The sequence below is a fragment of the Pelodiscus sinensis genome, chromosome 23 (assembly GCF_049634645.1).
Source record: "Pelodiscus sinensis isolate JC-2024 chromosome 23, ASM4963464v1, whole genome shotgun sequence".
Taxonomy (NCBI): Eukaryota; Metazoa; Chordata; order Testudines; family Trionychidae; genus Pelodiscus; species Pelodiscus sinensis.
Window position 1 is genome coordinate 3,024,952 of NC_134733.1, and position 14,807 is coordinate 3,039,758.

A 14,807-nucleotide genomic window follows, 5' to 3' on the forward strand; every position below is an offset into this window, starting at 1 on the left:
TAGCCTTCACAGCCTCCTGCAGCAAGGAGTTCCACAGGTTGACTCTTTGCTTTGTGAAGAACAACTTTCTGTTAGTAGTTTGAAGCCTGCTACCCATTCCTTTCCTTTGGTGTCCTCTAGTCCTTCTATTATGGGAACTAATGAAGAACTTTTCTTGATGCACCCTCTCCACCCCACTCATGCTTTTATAGACCTCTATCCTATCCCTCCTCAGTCTCCTCTTTTCTAAGCTGAGAAGTCCCAGTCTCTTTAGCCTCTCTTCATATGGGACCTCTTCCAAACCTCTGATCATTTTAGTTGCCCTTCCCTCTCCCACCCTCTCTCTTCCCCTCTCCCACCTCCTTTTCCCAGTCTCCCCCAGTTTTGTTCAATAAAGAGAGATTCTATTTTTGACCACACGTTTTCGTTATTTTGTACATCAGGAAGGGGGGCTAGGGAAGGGTGAGTGGAAGGAGGTGAGGGAGGAATGGGGTACGAGCCCCTGATGGGGGGGACTGGGCTGGTTCTGCGGGCGTCTGGGGGTGGAAGCTCTCCTGCAGCCCCCCAATTGCCCCCTCTCCCCAGATGGCAGCCTGCGGCAAGTGCAGCCGGGCTGATATGCCCAGTGTGGGCACTCAGGGCACTCCAAGACGGGACTGCTTTGCAAGCGGGGCACCCCTGAGAACTGTCTGTCAAGTGTGGGGGTCGGGTCCCTTTAAGCGCAGCCCTCGGCTAGCCTGAGGCAGCAGCTCCACGCTCTAAGTCCTCCTCTGATGCCCTGCTGGCACTGCTTCCGGCCAGCCTTAACCCCGGTTCAGGGTCCACTTAATGTGGACATGCTAGTTCGAATTAGCAAAACGCTAATTCGAACTAGTTTTTTAGTCTGGAATCGTTAGTTTGAATTAGTGCTGTAGTGTAGACGTACCCTCACTCTTCTCCTTTGAAGACTAAATAAGCCCAAATCCCCCAGCCTGTCCTCATAGGTCATGTGCTAAATCCACCTCATCATTTTCATTGCCCTGCACTGGACTTTCTCCAATTTGTTCTCATCTTTTTTGTAATGGGGGGCCCAAAACTGTACACAGCACTCCAGATGTGGCCTCACCAGTGCCAAATAAAGGGGGAATAATCACTTCTCTAGATCTGCCGGCAACGCTCCTACTAATGCCCCTAATCTGCCATTAGCTTTCTAGGCTACAAGGGCACACTGTTGACTCATATCCAGCTTCTCATCCACTGTCGTCCCCAGGCCCTTTTCTGCAGACCTGCTGCTTAGCCAGTCGGTCCCCAGCCTGTAACTATGCCTGGGATTCCTCCGTCCCAAGGGCAGGACTCTGCCTTGTCCTTGTTGAACTTCATCCAACTTCTTTGGGCCCAATCTTCTAATTTCTCTAGGTCACTCTGGACCCTAGTCTTACCCTGGAATGTATCTGCCTCTCCCCCTAGCTTAGTATGGACTGCAGACTTGCTGAGGATGCACCCCATCCAGGTCATAAAGATGTTGAGCAAAACGGGCCCCAGGGGTTCTCCACTTGATACCGACCACCAGCCAGACGTGGAGCTATTGATCACTCAGCCTGACCAATCTAGCCAGCATTTTATCCACCTGACAGTCCATTCACCTAGGGCTGACAGCTGTGTCCTTGCAGAGTGGGAGCCAGTGTGGGATAGAGAGCAGGTGTGCTGGTGAATTTCAGAAGCTGTAATTCATATCCGCCTGTTTGCACCCTACAGCACAGGCCCTGGCCTAGACTTAGCTGGCTGCTGCCTGGAACAGCCAGAGCGATGCCCAGTGCCAAAGTTTGGGTTTACCGGGGGTAGAGCTACGGGTGGGGGGATGAGGAGGCGTGCCCTGTGCTGCCTTCCTGCTCAGCCAGCTGCCGGCTGCGTCAGTCGAGACGCTGACTTGTGCCGAGAGAGGCGCTAAGGAGCAGGCTTGGGGGCTGGGGCGAGAGCATGTAGTGGGGGCCGTGGGTTCTGGCGCGCTCTGCCAAGCAGCGGGTCTCCGGGGTAGAGTTCTGGCTGGTTTTATTCCCTTGCTCAGGATTGGCCCTGCTCTCACTGCGTCTGGTCCCTGCTGTACTGGTGCCGTTGGGGGTGGGTTCGTGCCCTGCTGGCTGGGAGCATGTGAAGGGTTGAACCTGGCAGAAGGTGACCCTGGCGGCCCAGCAGCGAGGGCCCAGGCCCTGCCTTCCCCACAGGCGGTGGGCTGAGGGGGTGGGGGAGCCATGCTTGCTTTTGTGCTAACGTGCTGCACGCAGAGTTAGCAAGAGGCTTTTATTAGAATGAACAGCCCGGAAAGTCAGGGGCTCCCCCGCACTTGGCACGCAGCCGGCTCCTCGTTGCTGAGCGCGTGGGAAGGGGGGCCTTGGGCCCCAGACAGCCCTGTCCTCTCCCGGCATGCTCGCCGAGCCACCGGCCACAGCGGGGAGTCTCTGCGCCTCTCCGGCTTCCGGGGAGATGAATGGGGGGGGGCGCACAGCTGGCGTTGGCATCAGCGCCTGTTCGCAGGGAGGGGTGTTTGCACTAGCAGGGGGCCTGCTGGGGGTGGGCCGCGGCAGGCAGGGCTTACAGCTCGGCTCAGGCGCTGGAGGGACGGGCCCAGCTTGACCGGTGCCAAACAAGCTGCTGCCGAGGAGGGTTTGGATCAGCTCCCAGCTGACAGTAGAAGCTGCGTCGGCTTCCAGGCCCAGCCCTTCGCCTGGGCTTCTCAAGGGAGCCCGCTGCCTTCCGGCACTTTCCCCACTAGCCGGGGCATCGGGGGGGGTACAGAAGGGCAGGGGCTCCCTAAATGCTGGGCAGGGATGGGGCAAGGAGCCAGCTGCCGACCGAGCAGGCCCGGCTGGGGGCAACCGCCCTGGGGCCTAGCAGGGGCCTGATGCCAGCAGCAGGGGTCGGGCTTCCCCGCGCTCGCTGGCAATGGCGGGAAACAAGGCCAGAGCCAGAGTGGGGGTGAGGTGGGAGTGGGGGGGGGGATAGGCAGAGTGGGGGGAGGCAGGGCGTGAATGGGCGGGGTGGGAAGAGGGAGTGGGGGTGCAGCAGGGGCAGGAAGAGGCGGGGGTGGGAAGAGGCAAAGTGGGGGTAAGGCTGGGTGGGAAGGGGTGGGGTGGGGGCGAGAAGAGGCAGGAGTGGGGCAGAGTGGGGGGGAAGCAGAGATGAGGCACGAGGCAGAATGGGGGTGAGGAGGAGGCTAGAAGGGGTGAGGTGGGGGTGGGGGGTGGGCAAGGCGGGGTGAGACACGGGCAGCAAGAGGTGGGCCCTCCCCCAGGCTAAGGGTGGGGGGCAGAGTCCGTGGGAAGCGGGGCCCGGCTGCAGGTGAGAGGCGTCTCAGGTGCTTAACGCCATGGCCTAGTGGGGAGTCTGCAGCCGCCCAGGCCCGGCGCAGAGGGGTCAGGCCCTAGTGCAGCCGTTGCCAGGTCCAGGCCTGCTCGGTCTCAGGATGGCCGCCCCGTCCGTGGCTGGTGGCTGCAGCTGGCTGAGGCTGGCCCTGGCGGTAGCCAGAGGCGCTGCGGGTGGGCAAGCAGAAGCAGGCCAGGCTGGCGGGGGCGAAAGGGGGAGCAGGCCCAAGCAGCGGGGAGGCGAACGCCGGGGCCAGGTGCGGACTGGCAGGCGGAGGGGAGCAGGGGGACAGAGGCAGGGGAGAGCGGGTTCCCAGGGGCTCAGCGCTCACTGGGGGCAGTGGGGCTGGCTGGCTCCCGGGGCAGGCTGGGCGCTGGGGGAGGAAATGGCAGAACTGAGCCGGGAGCTGCTGGCTGGGGAAGGTTCCTGGGCTGAGGCGGGCGCAGGCTGGGGCTGGGGACAGGGCTCTAGACTGGACGAGGAGGGAGATGAAGGGGGGGGTTCCCCTGCTCCCTGTGGACACCGATAAACGAGCTCAATGAGACCGAGGGGGCTGAGGAAGCCGGGCAGGTACCATCCTGCAGCGGGGTGTGATCAAAGTGAAAACGCCTCCGAGACACAGTACTGGGTATGCTCAGGCCACTGGTCCCGGTGGCACCGAGGGTTGGCTGCCCTGGCCCCGCCCCTTCCGCCCAAGCCCCGCCCCTTCCAGGGAGGGAGCCAGCTCCCCCTCCCCCGCACCTTGCCAGGGGCCCATGGTGTCAGCCCGGCTGGGGATCCCGTAGCGCTGCCACACCAGACCCGCGCTCGGAAAGGGCCGTAACGACTGCAGGGGCCCACCGATGTGTTTGGCACCGGCCCACCAAGCGTGACTCCGCCCCTGAGCCTGGCGCAGGGCTGCTGGGCCGTGTGGATACCCCGGGAGGGTCCAGGCCTTTTGCACTCTGAGCCTTGCCAATGTAACCGGCCCCCATTCACCCCGTACTGACAGGCCCTGCCGCCCCAGGCTGAAAGGGACCCAGGGAGCCGGGCCCTGGGCACAGCAGCTGCCAGGGTGGCTGGGCTGAGGAGGCGGGCGGCCTGCCCTGGGGATCAGCGTGTGCACAGGCAGGGCAAGGGCAGCCCCAGCCTGTGTCTTCCACCCTGCGCCCCCAGCTCTGAGGCGGGCGCCGCCGCCCCCGGGAACAAGGGGAACATTCTGCACCGTGGGCCCGAACAGGGGCCAGGATTGTTCCCTCTGGGGCCGCAGCTCTGGGCATTAGCATAGTCATCCGGAGAATGTGAGCGCAGAGCGAGCGCCACCCCACTGCCCCGCTGGGCAGCTGAATAATATTTAGACAGACGGAAGAAAGAGTTTAATAAACAAACCCGGCTTGTCACACGGCCGGGCGGGGGGCGCGTGGGGAGCCCGGTCGGAGCCGGGAGCGGGTTTTCCTTCCCTTGGCTTTGGGATTGGAGTGTCACAGAAACCCCCTTGGGCGTGAGGCTGGGCCAAGCAGCCCGGAGCTCAGAGGGTGCAGGGTTCCCACTGCAAGGCCCAAGTCAGCACCTGGCTTCCAAGTGCCCCGCCCAGTGGAACTGGCAGAGCCCGAGGCAGATGGACAGTGGGTGGCAGAGATGGCCCCTGGGTGTGGGATCAGCAAGCGCCAGCCTGCTATGCCCGGAGCTGCCGTCCAGCCTACGAGGACAGGGGGGTCCTGCCCTGCTCAGGGCTTTTGCTGCCTCCTGTTTGAGCTGGGAATTGGCTCCGGAGCTCAGGCATCTACGCGGTGCCTGGGAGGGCCGCAGCGCACGCCTAACCCCACGAGATGGGGTTGGAACCAGGGGCTCCCCAGCCAGCACTGGGGCGTTCTGGGCTGGGTCTCCCTCGCTGCTGCTAGAAATAGTCACAGGAGGAGGGTCTGGAGCGGGGTGAGCCAAAGGGCCCCGGCGGGCCGGATCCAGCCCGCCAAGTGGGTTGGTGCGGCCCGAGGAGGCCCTGCTGACTCTAAGTGCAGCGCTCCCTTGCAGGACGGGTGAGACTTTGCACACTCCCCTCCAAACCCAGAGTGACCCGGGGACCGGCTGGGGGACAATGTGTGACGTCTCCTCCCGCTGCCAGGAGTACGGGTGCCGGTTCTCTCGGGGGGGGGGACAAAGACTTCACGCGCTCCCCTACTCACCAATCAGGGTCTGTGGGAGGGGGAGCAGGGACGTGTCCTGACCCCGCCCCTTCCACCTGAGGCTCCGCCCCTTCCAGGCCGGCCTGGGGCCTCTGGTCACAAATTATTGCCCACCCCTGGCCAGGAGTCTCTGACCCCCTTGACAATTCCTCTCTCCCCGAGGGTATTCCATTGTGCATCCAGAGTGGAGCCGCTTCGGCCCATAGCCTGGCCTTGGAGCGCTTGCTGGGGTTTCGAGTCCCTCGCACAGACAAGAGGCTGCAGGGTGGGGGGCAGCAGAGCGCTGCGGAGGACTCTGGCCCTTTGGGACAGCCTCGCGCTGAGCCGGGGAGCTGAGGGGCACTGCGGGGGGGGGTCGGTTCCTGGGGCCGGGAGATCTCAAGGTGAGGGGCTGGAGCGCAGCCGAGGTGCAATTCCCTTCTCAGTCCATTGAGCGTTTCCCGCCCTCGGGTGATGGCCTCCCGGAGACCGTGCAGGGGAGCGCGGTGCCCAGGTGTGCTCAGGAATGCAGGTGTGAGCAGATTGCTAATGAGCGTTTGCAGGCGCGTTAAACATTTCCAGCCCCGAGGACCGGGCAGGAAGAGCCCACGAAGAGCAGCGGGGCTCACGCGGGCCCAGGGGAGGCACTGCATGGAGAAGGGCTCCCTCCTCCGCCTCCCCTCTTTGTCAGGGGTCAAGTCGGCCCCACACCCACAACACCCATGGGTTTTCGTCTCCCTTCCAGCTGCCTCCTTCACTGCCTGCCCCGTGCTGGGCATGGCTGCCTCCACCCCTTCCCCGCCCCACAGCCGTTCGGCCCGAAAACACGGGCTGCCCTGCAAGCCAAGGACCTAGGTCTGGCTGAAGGGCCCGCAGGAGCCCCGTGCCTGACAGGGCCTGGCACCCCGACGACTTCTCCAGCTGCCGCCGCGGGAACACGGTTGGTCTCTCGTGAGCTGTTTCCCGCGTGGCCTGGACCTACAGCCCTGGCACGAGACCCTGGCCTGCTCCAGCTGCTGAAGAAGCAGCCAGTGGAAATGGCTCCCGGGTGCCTCAGTGGAAGGCCTGGGTGGGGCCTCCTCCGCGTCCCAAGGTCTCCATGCTGCTTTATCCCAGTTCTGTAAATGCTGGGGAAGCACCAGGGCAGGTGCCCCCCTCCCCAGCCCGTCTGTGCCCCGGGCGGTTGTGCAGGTGGTGCAAGGCCCAGACTGACGTAACAAAGGAACGGGGCGGGGGTGGGGCGGGGGGTTAGTTAGTAGTTTTGAACGGCCATTGCATGTGTCCACTTGAATCGACGAATGAGCTGCTGCTTCACCGGCCGTGTTTCCTTTCGGTATTAACGCAAGGCCTGCGCTTTGGGGGGGCCAAGCCCCGCCGCCCCGCTGCCCGCACCACGCAGAGCCTGGGGGGTACCCACACAAACATCTGTCACTCACACTCTAGGGGCACCTACCCTTACCCGTTCCCAGGGCTCAGGGGTTACCCTCTTAAGACAGGCACCCCCTTCACCCCTCCGGGGGCTCACGTGTAACTGCATCCAGCCTTAGGTTCCCTGCCCTGATCTAACCAACCCTACCCCCTTTCCTGAACTGATTTACACCAAGCAACGTAATTATACAGCAGAGAAACCCCATTACAAACCAGCCAGACCCTCCAGACAAACGGGGAACAGTGGGAACCATGGTGACAGAATGGAGGACGGGGGTTTCCAGCCCAGCGATTGCGAAGCCGTGTCTCCTCAGACAAGCTGCTGTCACCGACCCTGAGCTCCGCTTCTCGATCTGCTGGCAGTGGGGGCCATGAGGGCCGGGTCTCCGCACAGTCTGGTGTGACACCATTTGAACGCAATGGAAATGGAATGTGAATTTGCAATGTCCTGCTCTTCAGCTAATGGCTGCTGCTCTTTTAATCTGGCTGCAGATAAAGGCTTTGGGCTCAGGCCTTCCAAGATGCCTCCAGAAAAGGGCCTTGTCCTTACAAGGGAACGTTAACTCCTGCCCCACGGCTGCTGGCTCAGCAGACACAACAGCTGATAATGAATTAGGCCTTCAGTCATGAGATTCTCCCGTGGGTCTGAGCTGTTCCAAACCCCATCTCATGTGTGTCGCCCTTCGCTGGAGCTTTTCCAATCCCACTCGCTCTTTCTAGAGACGGGGTGAGCGCATCTGCCCACAGGAGTCAAAATGCGGGGCCCTGTGGATGTCCACAGAGGCATTTCCTGTCTCATTCCCTGTCCCTTTCTCAATGAGTCCCAGCAGTCTGCTGGCCCTTTTGCCCGCCCCACACATTGAGTGGGTGTTTTCAGAGAACTGTCCGCAGGGACTCCAACATCCCCCTCCAAGTGGTCACAGACCATTTCGGCCCCCGTGGCGGTAGATGGATCCTTGGGACGATGTTTTCCCATGGGCACTACCTCACATTTCTCTACATTGAATTGCATCGGCCATGTGGTTGCCCGGTCACTCAGGTTTGTGAGATTCTTTTGAAGCTCTTCCCAGTCTGGCTGGGCCGTAACTATCATGAGCAGTTTTAATACCTCCCCGTTTACCCCTTTCTCCAGATCATTTCTCAATACATTGAATAGGACTGGTCCTGGCACACCTCGACTTACCTCTCTCCACTCTGAGAACTGACCGTTTCTTCCTACCCTTTGGTTCCTGACTTTTAACCAGTTACCAGGCCCTGAGGGCTCTTACTCCGCGACTCCCCGCCCTCGGGGACCGGCTGGCAAAGGAAACCAGGCAGCAAAGGCACACGAGAGTGGGGTGGGGTTTGGCCGAGTCTGATATGAATGTGACCAGGTTGGGGGTCCATGAGACTGTGACGTAGTGGGGGTACCTGGCTGGTTTCTATGCTGCTGGCTCTGGGGGAACCCCCACTGGCTGCCGTGGGTACCACGACCCAGCAAAACAGGATGAGTCACTATGCAAACCAGTGGCCAGACACCCCCCATGGAGAGGAACAAAGGAAGGTGGAATGCTGCCCTGGCTGGGGGGCAGGGCTGGAAGGGAGTTAGTTAGTTGCTGGCTGTCTGGGAGCATGGAGGAGACAGCCTAGGGAAAGGGGCTGGAGTTTAGGGGCCCAGTCTCCCCCATCTCAAGGGGGCCTGAGGCATCCTAGCCGAGCTCTATGACCAGATTACATCTGTGCTGTGCTGTATCCTCGAGAGGCAATAAACTCCCTCTATTCCACCGGCTGGTGCAGTCTGTTTGTGCCATTTCGGGGTGCAGGAGACGGGGGACCCCCAACGCGCCGTCACAGAGACATCCTCCCAACAGCACCCACCCATGGCCAAGGAGGAGCGGGGCAGAACTGCAGGCACCAGCCAGAGCCCACCTCTCCGGTACCTGAACTAGTGACATTGGCCGCAGCACTCACAGCACATCCCTCTTCCATCCACTTCCTCCAGCTGTGTCCAGGGGCTGGAGTCTCCCTCTTCCCGGGGGCCAGTTTGCACTCCATGCCCCCTCCTGGACCCGCCCCTTCCCAGCAGCGCTGCTGGGTCGACGCAGGAACTCAGCAGGAAATCTGTAATGAGCAGCCGGTTTCTGCCTGGCAGCCAGCGTGACAGTAACTCGCCCCGACACCTCCTGCCTCGGTATTACCGCCTGCGCCCGAGTCTCTGATCTCCACCACCAGCCTGGAATTCAGCCCTGCCAGCTGCACGGCAGGAGCCCTGTCAGCTGGGCGGAGCAGCCGAGCACACGCTGGCAGCCGGGGAGAGCAGAGACCACGGCAGGGATTAGCTGCAGCTTTGTGGAGTGGGGAGGCCCGGGCAAGGCCTGTGATGGCAGGAGGTGCCGCTCCCGCACGGCTCCCTGCAGGCCGAGACTCGGAAAGGAGAAAGGGTGTTGCAACTGGAAGGCATCAGGCTCAGGCCTGGCGGCACCGGGCTCGCTGTCACTTGGGGCTGCGCAAACCCCGGCAATGCAGAGAGGAGAGAGGCCAATCATGAAACGGGGAAACTGAAATCAACTGCCCCAGATCACCCCCCCCCCCCGCCCCCCAGCCAGCAAGGATAGGGAGCGTCTGGAAACCGCCACTTCCGAGGAAATCTGGGGGGAGGGTTCAAAAAGTTCAGGCCCAGAGGAGTTGTCAGGCGTCGGTGTAAGATCACAGCCCCCGTTTGCCAGCCCACAGGCGCAAACGCTGCTCTCCAGGGGTCACTGGCCAGTCGGGCCTGCTGCCTCTGACCAGCATTCAGCAGCTGCAGGGCTTGCCCGCTGCCTGCCAGGCCTTCCCTGGCCCCCTGCAGGAGAAGGGCTCTGCCCTGAGCCCCCGTTGGGTTGGGAGCCCGTGCCCCTCCCTGGCTGTCTGAAATCCCAGGACACCCCGGAGCACGGCTCCTCGCAGGCGGGAGAGACGGACGCGGGATTCTGACACAGAGACTGGACAGCCGAGGACCAGGCCAATGCGCAGCTGGGCCCCAAATGCTCCCGGGAACAGAGGCTGCCTGCACTGGCCCGCTGGAAAGGGAGCCTGTCGGCGCCAGTCGGCACCGCGGAGCGGGCCGTTAAAGTCTGGCTGGCAGCGCTGGGGGGCGTGCGACTGAGGCAGGCCTCCTCCACGCAGCTCCCGCCCCCAATACTGGCTCTGCATTCCCATTGGCTGAGAACTGCCATTGTGGGGCGGTGCCTACAGGCCCAAAGGCAACACGTTGAACCTTCGAGCCCACCCAGGTGCCGGGGACCTGGAGCCACTTGCTGGGAACCACATTCAATGCCGTCAGGTTCCTGCACCCCAACCCCCTGGCCTACGTGGAGTCCTCTCCCTCCCCCAAACTTCCTCCCGGAGCCCACACACTGCCCCTCTGCCCCACCCCAACCTCCAGCCTGGAACCCCCTTCTGCACCCAAACGCCGTCAGCCCCGGCCCCACTGCGCCAGCCCAACGAAAGTGGGAGTGCTAGAGAGTAAGCAGTGGGGGAGAGGGGGCGCGGAAAGGGGAGGGGCAGGAGGGCAGTGCAGCGGTGTCTGGCTCTGTGCTATTCGAAAGGCGGTGCCGCTGCTGGAGTGCCGGGTTCAGAGCTTAGCACGATGCCAGAAAGAGAAGGAATCACCAGCTGTGACAACACGTTGGGGGTCCCCTGCCTCCTGCACCCCCAAAATGGCACGAACAGACTCCACCAGCCAGTAGAATAGAGGTGGTTTATTGCTTCTCCAGGATACAGCACAGCACAGATGTCATCAGGTTACAGGGCAGGCCTAGGATGCCTCAGCCCCCCTTGATATGGGGGGGGGTCTTGGCTTCTAAACCCCCCAGCCTGTTGCTGAGGCTGCTTCCTCCATGCTCCCAGACAGAAACTAACTAACTCTCCTCCAGCCCTGCCCCCCAGCCAGGGCAGCATCCACCTTCCTTTGGTTCTCTCCATGGGGGTTAGCTGGTTGGACAGGTTGAGATACCCTCTGTGCATAATGACTCATCACCTGTCTTGCTCGGTGGTGCTACAGACAGTGGCCAGTGAGTTAGCAAGTTCCCCCCCACTACGTCACACCAACGTCAGGGGACTGGCAGGAAGATGAAAAGATCGAAAGACGTGTCAGCTACCTGAGCACCAGCTGGGGCATGCGGACAGCCAGCAGAGTGGGACGGGTTCAAAGCCAGCTGGTGGAGAGGAGCTGTTCATGAGTGATTTGCTTTAAGGAAGCCCCGTGACCACTGTGCAAAGCCATGGCAGCCCCCACCCACAAAGGAATACGTCAGAGTGAAGGGATGGGATTAAGGAAGGGCTAGGCTGAGTGTGGAGGGCTCCCTGGCATGGAGATTTTTGTATTTCTTTGCCTTTCTACCATAATGCAGGCACCAAAGCAGCTGGAAAAGGCCACAGGCAGTGTAGAAAGGGGGAGAAAACCCAACTGCTAAATAGCCCTCTGAGCCTGAGCCCCAAAAATTGCATGGATCTCTATCTAGCTCATAGACCTGGAAAGGACCTTGAGACCAGTCCTCTGCCCTCACAGCAGGACCAAGCACCATCCCTGACAGATCTGCCCCAGATCCCTAAATGGCCCCCTCAAGGAGTGAACTCACAACCCTGGGTTTAGCAGGCCAGTGTGCAAACTAATGAACCATCCCTCCCTCTTTGTCTTTATTCTGTATGGGAAATTTTGTGTAGTTTCTTTTTATTCTTGCTATGAACAGACCTGGGGAACAGTTGGGGGAGGGGGTTAAACTTTTGTTTAAACAAACTTAGCGGGGGATGGGGGTACTTTGGTCAAAGGACAGGAAACCAGGGAAAGGTCCGTTTCAGACACAGAGTTGTGGGGGTTTGTCCAGAATCCCGTCCTGTTCCCAGCAGCCCAAGGAGTTGCTGCAAACCCAGCCCCTATTGCAGACCGGTGTGAATGCAGGTGACAATGAAAACTTGACCATTTTTTACCACATTTTTGCAGGAAGGAAAAATACTTTCCCCGGGAGCTGTGGTTATTGGGCCGCAGGAGGAAATGGCCCTGCTGCTCACCCTGCATTGCCCTGTCCTGGGATTCATTTTCAACGCAACCTCTAAGAGGGCAGAAACTCTGCAGGAGATTTTTCTCAGACTGACCTTGAGCAGCCACAGCCCAGACCTGGCCTGACTCATGTTTCCTTTCCCCCTACAAGCCAAGGCGGCCGGTATCCTAGTGGGGGAAGGCTCTGCCTTCTGACTAGCTTCTGTGACAAGGTAACTGGCTCTGTGGACATGGGGAAGGCGGTGGATGTGATATACCTTGACATTAGCAAGGCTTTTGATACGGTCTCCCACAGGATTCTTGCCAGCAACTTAAGGGAGTATGGATTGGATACACGGACTGTCAGGTGGATAGAAAGTTGGCTAGGCTGTCGGGCCCAATGGGTAGTGAGCAACGGCTCAATGTCTGGCTGCCGGTTGGTTTCAAATGGAGTGCCCCAGGGGTCGGTTCTAGGGCCAATTTTGTTCAACTTCTTTATGACCTGGATGAGGGGATGGGTTGCATCCTCAGCAAGTTTGCGATTGATACTAAGCTATGGGGAGAGGTAGATACATTGGAGGGCAGAGATAGGGTCCAGAGTGACCTAGACAAATTATAGGATTGGGCCAAAAGAAATCAGATGAGGTTCAACAAGGACAAGTGCAAAATCCTTCCCTTGGGACGGGAGAATCCCGAGCATTGTTACTGGCTGGGGACTGACTGGCTAAGTAGCAGTTCAGCAAAAATGGACATGGGGTTACAGTGGATGGGATGCTGGATATGAGTCCTTTGTAGCCAAGAAGGCTAATGACAGATTAGGGTGCATTAGGAGGAGCTTTGCCGGCAGATCTAGGGAAGTGATTATTCCCCTTTATTTGGCTCTGGTGAGTCCACAGCTGGAGTGCTGTGTACAGTTTTGGGCCCAATAATGTTCTCGTTACAAAAAGGATGAGAACAAATTGGAGGAAGTCCAGTGCAGGGCAATGAAAATGATTCGGGGGCTGGAGCACATGACCTACAAGAAGAGGCTGAGGGATTTGGGCTTATTTAGTCTGCAGAAGAGAAGAGTGAGGGGGGATTTGAGAGCAGCCTTCAACTTCCTGAAGGGGGGTCCAAAGAGAATGGAGAGAGGCTGTTCTCAGTGGGGGCAGAAGGCAGACTGAGGAGCAATGGGCTCAAGTTGCAGTGGGGGAGGTCTAGGTTGGATATTAAGAAAAACTATTTCCCTAAGCAGGGGGGAGGGGGAAAGCACTGGGATGCGTTCCCTAGGGAGGGGGTGGAATCTCCATCCCTAGGGGTGTTTAAGTCCCGGCTTGACCAAGCCCTGGCTGGGCTGATTGAGTTGGGGTTGGTCCTGCTTTGTGCAGGGGGCTGGACTCGATGACTCCTGAGGTCTCTGCCAGCTCTGGGATTCTAGGATTCTGCCTTCCCAAACCGCCAGCCTGGCCCCATCCATGCTCCATCCCCACAATAGGTGCACTGGGCGGAGTGTTGCTGACCCCGTGCACCTGCTCTCCCCCTGCTCTGGGGGTGACGCCTCCTGACTCCCGGAGCACGGGGGAGCAGAAGCGATTGTGACTCTGAGGGACAAGAGTGGTCCAGGCAGGGAGGCGCGGGCCTAGCACCGCCCCACCTCTCCGTGATGGGGGGTGTGGCCTGAGCAGAAGTGGCGGGGAGGGACTGGGCTGTAGGACAGCCTTCCCCAGCCCTACCTTCACCCACTGCCCATGCCTACAAGTTACTGGATAGTTTCTAAGGGGATTTGGTTCTGTCCCCTTCCAGCATGTCGGCGTGAGGGCGGGCCGGGTTACCCCAATGAAGCCGGGCAGGTGCCCGGCTGCATTACAGGGAAGGAGCACTTGGATTTTCCAGGCAACTTCCTGGGGCTCTGCCTAAGAACAAAACGATCAAACCCGTCTTGCGTCAAGGAGAGTTTTGTTTACAAATGCGGTGCGCCCGGATTCCATCCCGAATGCCACTTTCGCCCACAGAGCCGGCCTCAGCACAAAGCAGCTCTTGGACACATGCAAACACGAGGCAAAGGTTAAACTCATTAACATGCATCTCATTGGCTCTCTCTGCACGTCCAAGGGAAACAAATTCCTGCAGTTGGCGCAAAGAGGGTTCAGCCCTTGCAAATTCCCGAGAGGCCTCAGTGACACCAGGCCACTTGTGAAACAGAAACACGGGGCCCCGATTTCATCTTGAGCTGCTGCAATTCCCTGCGGCTTCTGCTGGCGCGGTGAGTGCGCAGAGCGTCTGCAGTATGGGCCTGGATTCTGATCTCTCCTGCCCTGATGTGACTCCATTGACTTCCGGGGAGTTCTTCCTGGTCTACGGGAGTGTGAATGAAGGATTCAGACCCAGCTGCTCTGCACTTATCCCCAGCCCTTTCAGAGTGTCTCTGACGCAGAACAGCAGAACCTGGACAGCTTTGTCCCAGGGACTCTGCACCCCGGCTCTATTTGGGAGGGGTAGGCCCTGGCAAGGCGAGGGTTAAGGAGTGGCTCCGGCAGAGCGGAGAAGGGAAGGGCTCAGCTCGGTCTGTGCAGGCAAAGCAGGAGGGACTTGCAGCCTCCTGAAGAGAAGCTGCAGAAGTTCCCCAGGCAGGGAGCAGGCCCTGCAGTCAAGTGACCTTCAGCCATGGGGGAAGGCGGGAAGCAAGGCTGAGGGGAGACCTTTGGGAAATAGCTTGCGAAGGGGATCCCGAGAGAGTCTGGTGGGAGCAGCGGAGGATCTGGAGCCGGGGCAGGATGTGGCCCAGGGAGCAGGCGTGGGGCACAATTGAATGATTGTTTCTTTTGGCCTGGGTTGGAATTGGGTGGTGCAGGGAGGGTCTGTGTTCCCCTGATCCTGGCCCAGACTAGCTGCCAGTAACTGGCGCCCCAGGCGAACCCTGCAATCGGTGCCCCCCCCCCAAACCC